The sequence below is a fragment of the Ursus americanus genome, chromosome 14 (genome assembly GCF_024610735.1).
Source record: "Ursus americanus isolate L20-20 chromosome 14, mUrsAme1.1.p, whole genome shotgun sequence".
Lineage (NCBI taxonomy): Eukaryota > Metazoa > Chordata > Mammalia > Carnivora > Ursidae > Ursus > Ursus americanus.
The window spans coordinates 53,466,356-53,477,044 of record NC_142140.1 but is presented as its reverse complement, the minus strand read 5'-3'; the positions used below and the strand labels follow the sequence as shown (position 1 = coordinate 53,477,044).

General features: G+C 45.4%; 1 pseudogene; it reads left to right on the top strand.

Moving 5' to 3' along the window:
• The first annotated feature begins 8,296 nt into the window (after positions 1–8,296).
• On the top strand, positions 8,297–9,258 carry LOC123777633 (olfactory receptor 7G3-like; annotated as a pseudogene).
• Positions 9,259–10,689: the final 1,431 nt, after the last annotated feature.

Sequence of the window (10,689 nt, the reverse complement as noted above, 5' to 3'; positions counted from 1 at the left end):
GCCCGGAATTCCCGGTGAAGAAATGAGTCTCCAAAAAAATCGGTTCCACCTTCCATCTGTCCCCGACATCATCACTCACTCCACTTTGAAACCAAGAGTCTGGGGACGCCTGGATGGCTCAGGTTAAACGTGCCTTCAGCTCAGGTCATGATCCCAGGGTCCTCGGATCGAGCCCTGTATCAGGTTCCTTGCTCTGCGGGGAGCCTGCTTCTCCCTCTGCCTGCTGCTCCCCCTGATTGTGCTCACGGGCTCTCCCTCTCTCCCCCAAATAAATTAAATTTTTTAAAAAATGAAACCAAGAGTCTAGATTCCCAGCATCCACTCCTAAACCCTATTAATCCTTCATCTTACCTCCATTCCCTCAAGCTTGTCCTTCCTGCGCTCCATCCTCACGATGCAGCCAGCTCTAAGCTAAACACCAACCCAACTGCGGGCCTCCCCAACTCACAATGGCTTCCCACCAGCCTTAGATTAAATCCTTATCTTGCTTTCCAGATTCAAAATCATACCATCTAGGGGCGCCTGGGTGGCACAGCGGTTAAGCGTCTGCCTTCGGCTCAGGGCGTGATCCCGGCGATCTGGGATCGAGCCCCACATCAGGCTCCTCTGCTGGGAGCCTGCTTCTTCCTTTCCCACTTCCCCTGCTTGTGTTCCCTCTCTCGCTGGCTGTCTCTATCTCTGTCAAATAAATAAATAAAATCTTAAAAAAAAAATCATACCATCTAACTCACCTTCCTCCTCTCTTGCTCTGTTTTCAGCCCTGTCCTCTCTTGCTCAGTTCCCAGAACACTCCCGAGCTCTCAGCTGCCCCAGAGGTTTTGCATGGGCACAGCCATCCTGCTAAAACGCTCTCCCCATTCCTGGCCCCACCACAGCCCGGGTAATTGCCTAGCTGTACCCTAGCTGTGGTCCCTAAGTGGGGATCAGTGGGGTTGATCAGATGGGGGTCCCCCAAATGTGGGCACGATCAGGCAGAAGCCGGTGGCATGGGTGGTGAAAGGATTCACCAGAAGCAGAACAGAGGAGATACAAGTTGATTGAATACACTGCAAGGGAGCAGCAGATCGGACAGCACAAAGGGTGTCTGTAATGAGGCAGTGTGTGGGGGCTGTTTTTAAGGGGGAAGATGGGGTCCCTGGGTGGCTCAGTCAGTTCAGTGTCCAACTCTTGATTTCAGCTCATGTCATGGTCTCAATGTCCTGAAATGGAGCCCCCATCCCCTCCTCGCTCAGTTCAAAGTCGGCTTCATCTTCTCTCTCTCTCTCCCTCTGCCCCTCCCCCCCCAAATAAATTTTTTAAAAAATCTTGTGGGACACCTAATTGGCTCAGTCAGTTAAGCATCTGCCTTCAGCTCAGGTCATAATCCCAGAGTCCCAGAATCGAACTCCATATTGGGCTCCTTGCTCAGCGGGGAGTCTGTTTCTCCCTCCGCCTCCCTATACCCCCCTCCCCACCCACCACTCTCTAGCTATCTTTCTCTCTAAAATAAATTAAATCTTAAAAAAAAATCTTTGAAGGGGAAAGATGGAGAGGTATGGCAGACATATGGCATCTTGCCTTTTCTGGGAACTGTGCCTGGTTGCAAGTAGCCCATTGGTTAAGTTAGGGCCTATGGATATTTTGAGGTGGGTTGCCTGATGGGCCTGTCTTCAGCCAGGGGGTCACTATGGCCTTTTCCGCATTCCATTGCTCAAGCCTGTTTACCTAAAAGCAGCCTCTACTCTAGTCATTTCTAAGACTGGCTTTAATGTCTATTCTTTCCCAGCAGCTTTATGAAGTCCTCCTCTGATATCCTCTCATTTACAGTAACTCACCACCAGCTATCATTTATCACGCTTAATGGCTGGACTGTAAAATCCAGGGGACCTGACCCTTATTAATTTTGTTTGCCATTAAACCTATAGGACTGAGCCAACAGTGACAAGCTCAGTGTAGACACTTAATTATTTGTGGACCATTACCAGGCAAAAAAACTCACCCCAATAACCTTTTAGCGTGAACATACTAAATAAGGATTACTAAAATATATGTAATGATAAAAGATTAAAAAAAATAAAGTTTATTGAGTTTTTTAAATAAGATGAATTCTATCTAGGTAAACAAGGCTTCAAATTCTGTAAAAGAATACATTTTTTTATGACCAAATCCCTTGCATTTAAAGCCAAAGCTGATACCTAATTTGCCCATTATGTTTTATCTGGTTTGTGGTGAAATAAATACAGATCTCATTAACACTACGGCAAAACTCATCTCATGTTGTCAATTCAACTCTAATTTCATTAACTTCTTAATGAAGTTCCGTTACTTTTTTTAGCTCTCTTGATTTTCAAGCATTGGGGGTTGTAATTTTAGTTGAGCTCATGTGAAAAGAACAAAGCTCGTAATAGAACTCACAATTAAAAGCTAATACACAGTGGGGCACCGGGGTGGCTCAGTTGGTTAAGCATCTATCTGCCTTCGGCTCAGGTCATGATCGAGCCCCACAGCAAGCTCCCTCTCAGCAGGGAGCCTGCTTTCTCCCCCCCCCCTCCTTCTGCCTGACACTCCCCCTGATTGTTCTCCCTCCCTCGCTGTCAAATAAATAAAATCTTTAAAAAAAAAAGAAAAGAAAAAAGGTTAATTTTTTTTTTAATTTAAAAAAAATAAAAGGTAAGACATTGCCACCCTGATACCCTGTGAACAAAACCTACCCAACCTAAGTAACTGAAAAATTACATTTCACCAAATACCCCAGCCTCAAAGTGTACCTTGAAGCCCACGTCAAGAGTTAACATTCTGGGGTGTCTGGCTCAGTCAGTTAAGCATCTGCCTTCAGCTCAGGTCATGATCCCGGAGTCCCAGGACCGACCCCCACATAGGGCTCCCAGCTCAGTGCGGGGCCTGCTTCTCTCTCTCTGCCCCTCCCCCCACTCAAGCTTTCTCTCTCTCTCAATAAATAAAATCTTTAAAAAAAAAAAAAAGCAAACATTCTATAAATTAAAAATTCTCTTACAAAGTGAAGGGTAGTGGGGAACCCCTGCCACAATTACTCACCACGATACATAGAAATCCATAGGTCATGAAGGTAAAGGTTTGAGCCAGGGGCTCTGCCCTCCCGCGCTACAGTGTGCTTTCGGTCTGGTGAAACACACAAGGTCACCGACTTTTATCTAGTAATGCAATTGAAAGGACAAAAGGACTAAAAGACACACCCCGGTCTCCTCAATCGGACTTACAGAGTGCACTTTGTGTAGGGTTATTGATAACTGAGGAATACGCCCTGATGATCTTAATTCCAGTTACTTGGCGTTTCCTAAACATCCGGAAAGATACAAGGACTCAGAAACCTCAGGAGGGTGATTCACTGCCTATGAAAATCTAAATTGCTGCATCGTTTTGCAGGGTATTTTATCATTCATTCATTCACTCGTTGAGTAAATATTTATTGAGTGCCTACTGTATACCACACATGATTCTAAATACCAGGAATGTGGAAGAAACAACACACAATTACATAGAAAAATCAAGTAAGTGAGAAAGCTTGCACAGATGACAAATGCTTAAAGAGAAGTACATTCTAAAGGGATAGTGAGTGATCGGTGTAGGTGAAGACAGGAACTCTTGTTTTCCCTAATTAGCAATTGTGGGCTTTTTTTTTTTTTTTTTACTGAGGAACAGTTGACGCCACACAGGCATACTTTGAGGAGCTACTGTCCCAGCTGAGATCTTGACAAGACTGACCAAACTTTGTGCTTGACATTGACTGAGACAGCTGAGCCCTAATTTTCTGTGCACTTCCCCCAGTATAACTTGTTTGCTCCACATCAGGTCCAGATTCCCACCCCTCCCCCACCTGCCTACAACACATGAACATTCCTGCCTCAACTTTCCTGTTAGTGCCGTATTTAATGAAGGCTGTTGCGTTTCAAGACACGTCCCTCTTTCCCTTTCCCCAGCTTCCAGCCTCTGCATAGTAAAGCTTTGTTCGCCCACCCCTCCCCTGCTCTGGCATAGACTTCAGAGATCCTCCTGTCGCAAGAGCCCCCTTAAGAAAGTCTTTCCTTACTAATTTTGAAGTGTCCTTTAAAAAGAAATTTGCCGGGGCTCCTGGGTGGCACAGCAGTTGGGCGTCTGCCTTCGGCTCAGGGCGTGATCCCGGCATTATGGGATTGAGCCCCACGTCAGGCTCCTCCGCTATGAGCCTGCTTCTTCCTCTCCCACTCCCCCTGCTTGTGTTCCCTCTCTCGCTGGCTGTCTCTATCTCTGTCGAATAAATAAATAAAATCTTTAAAAGAAAAAAAAAAGAAATTTGCTAACCTGCATTACAAGAGCCAACGATGGGAATACCTGGGAGAAGACATTTCCAAAGAGAAACGCCAGTACAGAGGTCTTTGGGCGTGAACAAGGTTGGAGAGTTGGCAGAAGAGAGACTCCCTCTCAGGGGGGAGCTGAAGGCCACTCTGCAGAGCTGACCACTCAGTGTCCTTTCAACTCTGCCTTTGATGACCCAGGAGCGGAGTGAAATCGTGGTGGTGGGAAAACTCACACTACAGAAATCTGCCAATGCCGCAAATCAGAACCCTTTACCAACTTCCCAGCAAACCATTGCCTCTATCCCTGGTCTCCTCATTTCTATTATGGGTATAACAATGGCACCTACTACATATTTCAGTACATCTAAGAAAATATATTGCCAAAACACACACAAAACATTTGCTTAGAAAAAAGATGTGCTGGGGATTGTGGTGAGTTAAACTTTGCCAATGAAGAGTTGCTTTCAAGTCAACGAGAGTATTGGCAACAACCACGAAAACACTCATGGTTTGGCAAACTGCCTCCTGGAAAAGTAAGTAGTACGTGATCAATGGTAACTCTCTCTGCTTTTGAGCGTCTTCATCAGCCCTGGACTGTGAGCTCTAACTCCGGAACAGAACAGAAGCAGGAGAAGGAAACGGCAAATGCCTTATGCCCTGTCAGGTAATGAGGAAATCAGCACTTTCTTGCTTTCTGCTGCAGGATTAGAATGAAGACAGAACAATTTGGGGGCACCTGAGTGGCTCAGTCAGTTAAGCATCTGACTTTGGCTCCTGTCACGATCCATCTCAGGGTCCTGGGACTGAGACCCCGCCCCACTCAGGGCTCAGCGGGGAGCCTGCTTCTCCCTTGCCCTCTGCCCCCCCCCACTTATGCATGCTTTCTCTCCTCTCTCTCACTCTCTCCCTCTCAAATAAATAAATTATTTAAAAAAGAGAGAGAGAGAGAACAATTGGCTATAGAGGAGCTTTGGAAATGGGGCTTCTAGGGGCAGAAAAAATGTGAACAGACTTCCTGTCCCGTATCAACACAATCTCACACCTACCAGACCAGGAAGGAGGCTACTGCGTCACTTGTTAGAGAACGTGTCTTGTCCAGAAACGCCACGCAAGACTGTCTCCTTAAAATTCTCAAAGGCCAACTTGTCTTCAACATCCACGTCCTGGGGAGAAGCTCAACACCTGGAGATACAGAAATCCCTTGTAAGTTCTGGAGAAAAGGGGTAATTTACTATTATTATTATTATTCCCATGTAGGGGTAGTCCTACATTAATTAGGAAGTCTAAAGCAGTGGTTCTCAAAATGTGCCCAGACCAGCAGTCAGGGCTGGGTTCATATGTGTACGACATGGACAGTCGTAAAGAAGCCCACTCTTGGTTTAACGCTTTGCTGTTACTGTCTTGAAATTTTTGAACTAGGAGTCCCACATTTTCATTTTGCCCCAGGACCTGAAAATGATGCAGCTGGTTTCGCCTGAAGTGTCATGACCTGAGGAGTCCTTTGAAATACACTTTCTCGGTCCTCACCTAGACATGCTGAAACTCTGGGGTGGCGCCCAGCAACCAGTTTTTAAGAAGCCCTTCAGGTGAATCTGATGTATGGTCAAGATTGAAAATAGCTGTCTAAAGGGATTCCCGATTTTTCATTAACTACTTGGCATATTTCCAAGTCCCCTGGCCCTAGATTCACAATTGCTCCTGATTCTGCTGACACCTTTTCCTCACCTGAAGTTTGCGAGGACTGATTCCCTTTCTTTTTTTAATTTTATTTTATTTATTTATTTGACAGAGATAGAGACAGCCAGCGAGAGAGGGAACACAAGCAGGGGGAGTGGGAGAGGAAGAAGCAGGCTTCCAGCGTAGGAGCCTGATGTGGGGCTCAATCCCACAACGCTGGGATCACGCCCTGAGCCGAAGGCAGACGCTTAACGACTGCGCCACCCAGGCGCCCCTGATTCCCTTTCTAAACTTCTCTAAGGATTCCGGGCTGCTCCGATGCCCCGCTTTATTTCCCAGGTAGAACAGAAGGGGACCTCTCTGCTCTATCTTCACATTGTTAGTGTTAAATCCAATCCTTTGAGGGAGGCACTGAAATGCAAGGGAAGGAGGCCAGTCTCCCCAGTCGATTTGCCCCTTAATGTAATCAAGAGTCCTAGTAGAATTTTCAAAATGGTTTTCTTCCCTCACAACTCATGGGTGTTGCCCCATACCTGTTCTCTCTCTCCTCCTCCTCCTTTATCTTCCTGTCCTTTTCCCCTACACCCTCCAATATGTGCCACTCAAAGGGAGGAATCATGTCAGGATCTTATCAAGTTCCAGTGATAGTAATATAAATAGTATGAGCAAATGAGTGGACACTCCGCCATGCGCTTTGCTTTTTCCTTCTCATGTGCATTCTTAGAATGTAGATACTATATTCTCATTTCTATTACCCACATAAGAAACAAAAGCTCTGGATGCCTGGGTGGCTCAGTTGGTTAAGCATCTGCTTTTGGCTTAGGTTATAATCCCAGGGTCCTGGGATCCAGTCCGGACATTGGGCTCCTTGCTCAGCGGGGAGTCTGTTTCCTCCCTCTGCCTGCCCCTCCCCCTGCTTGTGCTTTCTCTCTGTCTCTCTGACAAGTACATAAAATCTTAAAAAAAAAAAAAAAAAAAAAGAAAAGACACAAAAGCTCAAGTGTGTTCATGATTTCCTTCATTGGCTTTGATTGGATTGAATCCAAATCCATTGGATTTGAATCCAGATGGGCTTAATCTACACCATGCTTTAGAAACTTCTACAGCAATGGTTTTCAAAGTGTGGTCCCCCACTCCTCCCAGCCGTATCAGCATCACCTGGGAACTTGTTAGAAATGCAAGTACTGGGGCCCCACCCCAGACCTAGTCAACTGGAAATTCTTGGGTAGGAAACAGATCTGTGTGGGTTTTTTTTTAACTGAAGTAGAGTCGACCTACGATATTATATTGTTTTAAGGTGTACGACACAGTGATTTGACAAATATATACATTAAAAAATACTCACCATGGTAAGTATAGTCACCATCTTTTACCATGTGAAGTTATTACAATATTACTGACTATATTCCCTATGCTGTATTTCTCATCCTCGTGACTTATTTCTTTTAAAATGGAAGTTTGTACTTTGTAATCCCCTTTGCCTATTTCTTTTTTTTTAATATTTTATTTATTTATCTATTTATTTAGAGTGCATGAGAGTGTGGGGAGGGGCAGAGGGAGAGGGAGAGAGAGAAGCTCAAGCAGCCTCACCGCTGAGTGCAGAGCCGGACTTGGGGCTCAATTCCATGACCCTGAGATCATAACCTGAGCCAAAATCAAGCTTAACCGACTGTGCCACCCAGACACTCCTCCCCTTGGTCCATTTCATCCATCTGCCCCTGGGGCTGTGTTCCCTAGGAACATCCATGAAGTGTGAGAAATGAGGGGCAATTGATTTCTCAAACCACCATGAAGGACAGGAGCATAATAAAGTAAATCAGAAAAAGTTTTTTTTAACATTTTTTATTAATTTTTTAAATCATAGTAAAATATGCATGACATAAAAGGTACCATTTTAACCATTTTTCAGTGTCCGGTTCAGTAGTATTAAGTACATCCGCAGTGTTGTGCAGCCATCCCCACCATCTATTTCCAGAAATTCTTTCAACTTGCAAAACTGAAACTCTGTCCCCCTTAAACACTAATTCTTCTCCCCCCCTCTCCCAGCTCCATCACCCATCATTCTACTTTCTGTCTCTATAAATGTGACTCTTCTGGGGACCTCATAGAAGTGGAATCGTATAGTACTTATCTTTTTGAGTCTGGCTTATTTCACTTAACCTAATGTCCATGAGGTTCATCCATGTTGTAGCAGGTGTCGGAATGTGTCAGAACGTCGTTCCTTGCCAAACGTGAATAATATTTAATACTCCATTGTATGGATACACCACATTTTGTTTATCCATTCACTCATTAGTGGACACTTGGGGTGCTCCCACCTCAACAACATGGAATCAGAAAACCAGACAGAACTATCAGAATCCGTCCTCCTGGGTCTCTTGGAGGATCCAGAACTGCAGCCCCTTCTCTTCGGGCTGTTCCTGACCACGTACCTGGTGCCCGTGCTGGGGAACCTGCAATCATCCTGGCCGTCAGGTCTGACCCCCACCTCCACACCCCCACATACTTCTTCCTCTCCAGCCTGTCCTTGGCTGACATCTGCTTCACCTCCACCACCATCCCCAAGATGCTGCTGATCCCCCAGACAGAGAACAAAGCCATCACCTATGCAGGCTGCCTTGACAGGTGTATCGTTTCATGGTTTTTGTATGTATGGAAAATTTACTGCTAACTGTGATGGCTTATGACCGCCATGTGCCCATCTGCCATCCTCCGTATTACGCAGTCGTCCTGAACCCACACCTCTGTGGCCTGCTGGTTCTTCTCTCCTTGCTCATTAGCATTGTGAATGCCCTGCTCCATGGTCTGATGGTGTTGCAACTGTCCTTCTGCACAGACTTGAAAATCCCCAGCTTCTTCTGTGAGCTTGCTCAGATCCTCACACTTGCCTGTTCTAATACTCTTATCAGTAACATTCTGGTGTATTTAGTGACCAGCTTGTTGGGGGTTGGTCCCCTCTCAGGGATAATTTTCCCTTACATTCAAATTGTCTCCTCCATCCTGAGAACCCCATCAACTGGTGGAAAAGTTCATAGCTTTCTCCACCTGTGGGTGTCACCTGTCCATTGTTTTCTTATTCTGGGGGACTTGGGTTGGAGTCTACCTTAGTTCTGCAGCTTTCCTCTCCCCCCCAAGGAGAGCAGTGGCCTCAGTGATGGACATGGTGGTGACCCCCATGATGAACCCCTTCATCTACAGCCCAAGGAACAGGGACATGAAGGGAGCCTTGAGGAATCTCATCTCTGGAACATCTTCCTTTTCAGGATTCCGACATCTGCCTTGGGTATAGGCTTCTGGAATGACTGAAAGGAAATTAAATACTGGGTATGGTAGAAATCCTGACTCCCCCCTAATTCAATTCTAACAAAGTGGTTCATCACGGCTTTCAAGTCAAATCGTTTTTGTATTAAGTCCTACTGTCCTTTGTTTTAGTACCTGTCATTTAGTAACCTAACGCTGAATTCACGTCAACATCTATAAAATGGGCAGAGTAATATTACACACTTGATTATTAAATCAGTGCTATCTTAGGTTTGAAGCTAAATTTCTGTACTAAGCAGGTTCTATGGAGGGAACAGTCCTTTTTTTTTTTTTTAAGATTTTATTTATTTATTTGTCAGAAAGAGAGAGCACAAGCAGGGGAAGCAGGCGGCCAAGGGAGAAGCAGGCTCCCCGCTAAGCAAGGAGCTGGATGTGAGACTCGATGCCACGACCCTGGGATGATGACCTTTGCCGAAGGCAGCCGCTTAACTGACAGCCACCCAGGCATCCCGGGAACAGTCTTTGTAAGCAGAGCTTAATTTCTGGGGTGTGTTCTGTGTGCTCTCTGAGAGTGGCATGGGGAGAATATTTGTATAGATGGAAGGCTGGCTTTTGTGCCTATGGAAAAATATTTGGTCTTTGTCCCCAGTTCTTGGCACAGAACTCCTTGGAATCTCCTAAGTGATAAGAGTGCCCTTGGTATGCTAATGAGACAACTTTTGGCTCAGGGACTCCTAGATACCTTCAGGGCTGGTTGCCGGAAAGACCAAGCAGTGATGAGAAGATGGGAACTTTTCAGCCCCAACCCCCAACCTCCAGGTGTTGGAGGTTGAACCAATCACCAATGACCAATGATTCAATCAATCCAACCTAAGTAATGAAACCTAAAAACAAAACAAAACAAAACAAAACAAAAAAACTAGAAAGGCACCGTTCAGAGAGCTTCTGGGTTGGTGAACAAGAACACATCCATGTTCCAGGAGGGTGGAGAACCCCAGACTCCCCAGGGCCAGCAGCTCCTGTGCTCACGACCCTTCTGGACCTGGCCCTACATATCTCTTGACCTAGCTGTTCATTCTTATCCTTTGTTAAAAAAATAAAAATTAAAAAAAAAGGAAGTAACCTAGTAAGTAACCTGTTTTCCTGAATTCTGTGAGCTGCTCTAGAAAATTCATTGAACCTGAGGAGAGGGCCAAGGGAACCCAGGTAGATAGTATCAGAGCTAAGTTGAATTGCAGGACACCCAGCTGGTAGCCAGAAACTGTGAGAACCACAAGCACATTTGGAAGCCAGAAGTATCAGAAGTAGTTTTAAGTGTTGTGTGAGGTTAAAGGAGATGCACGGGGGGAAGTGAGATTTTCTTTAGACCCACAAAGCCTAAAATATTTACTATATGGCCCATTATAGAAAACATTTGCTTCCTGCTCTTTTCTGGTTCTCAGGCCCTTGCTTCTGAATT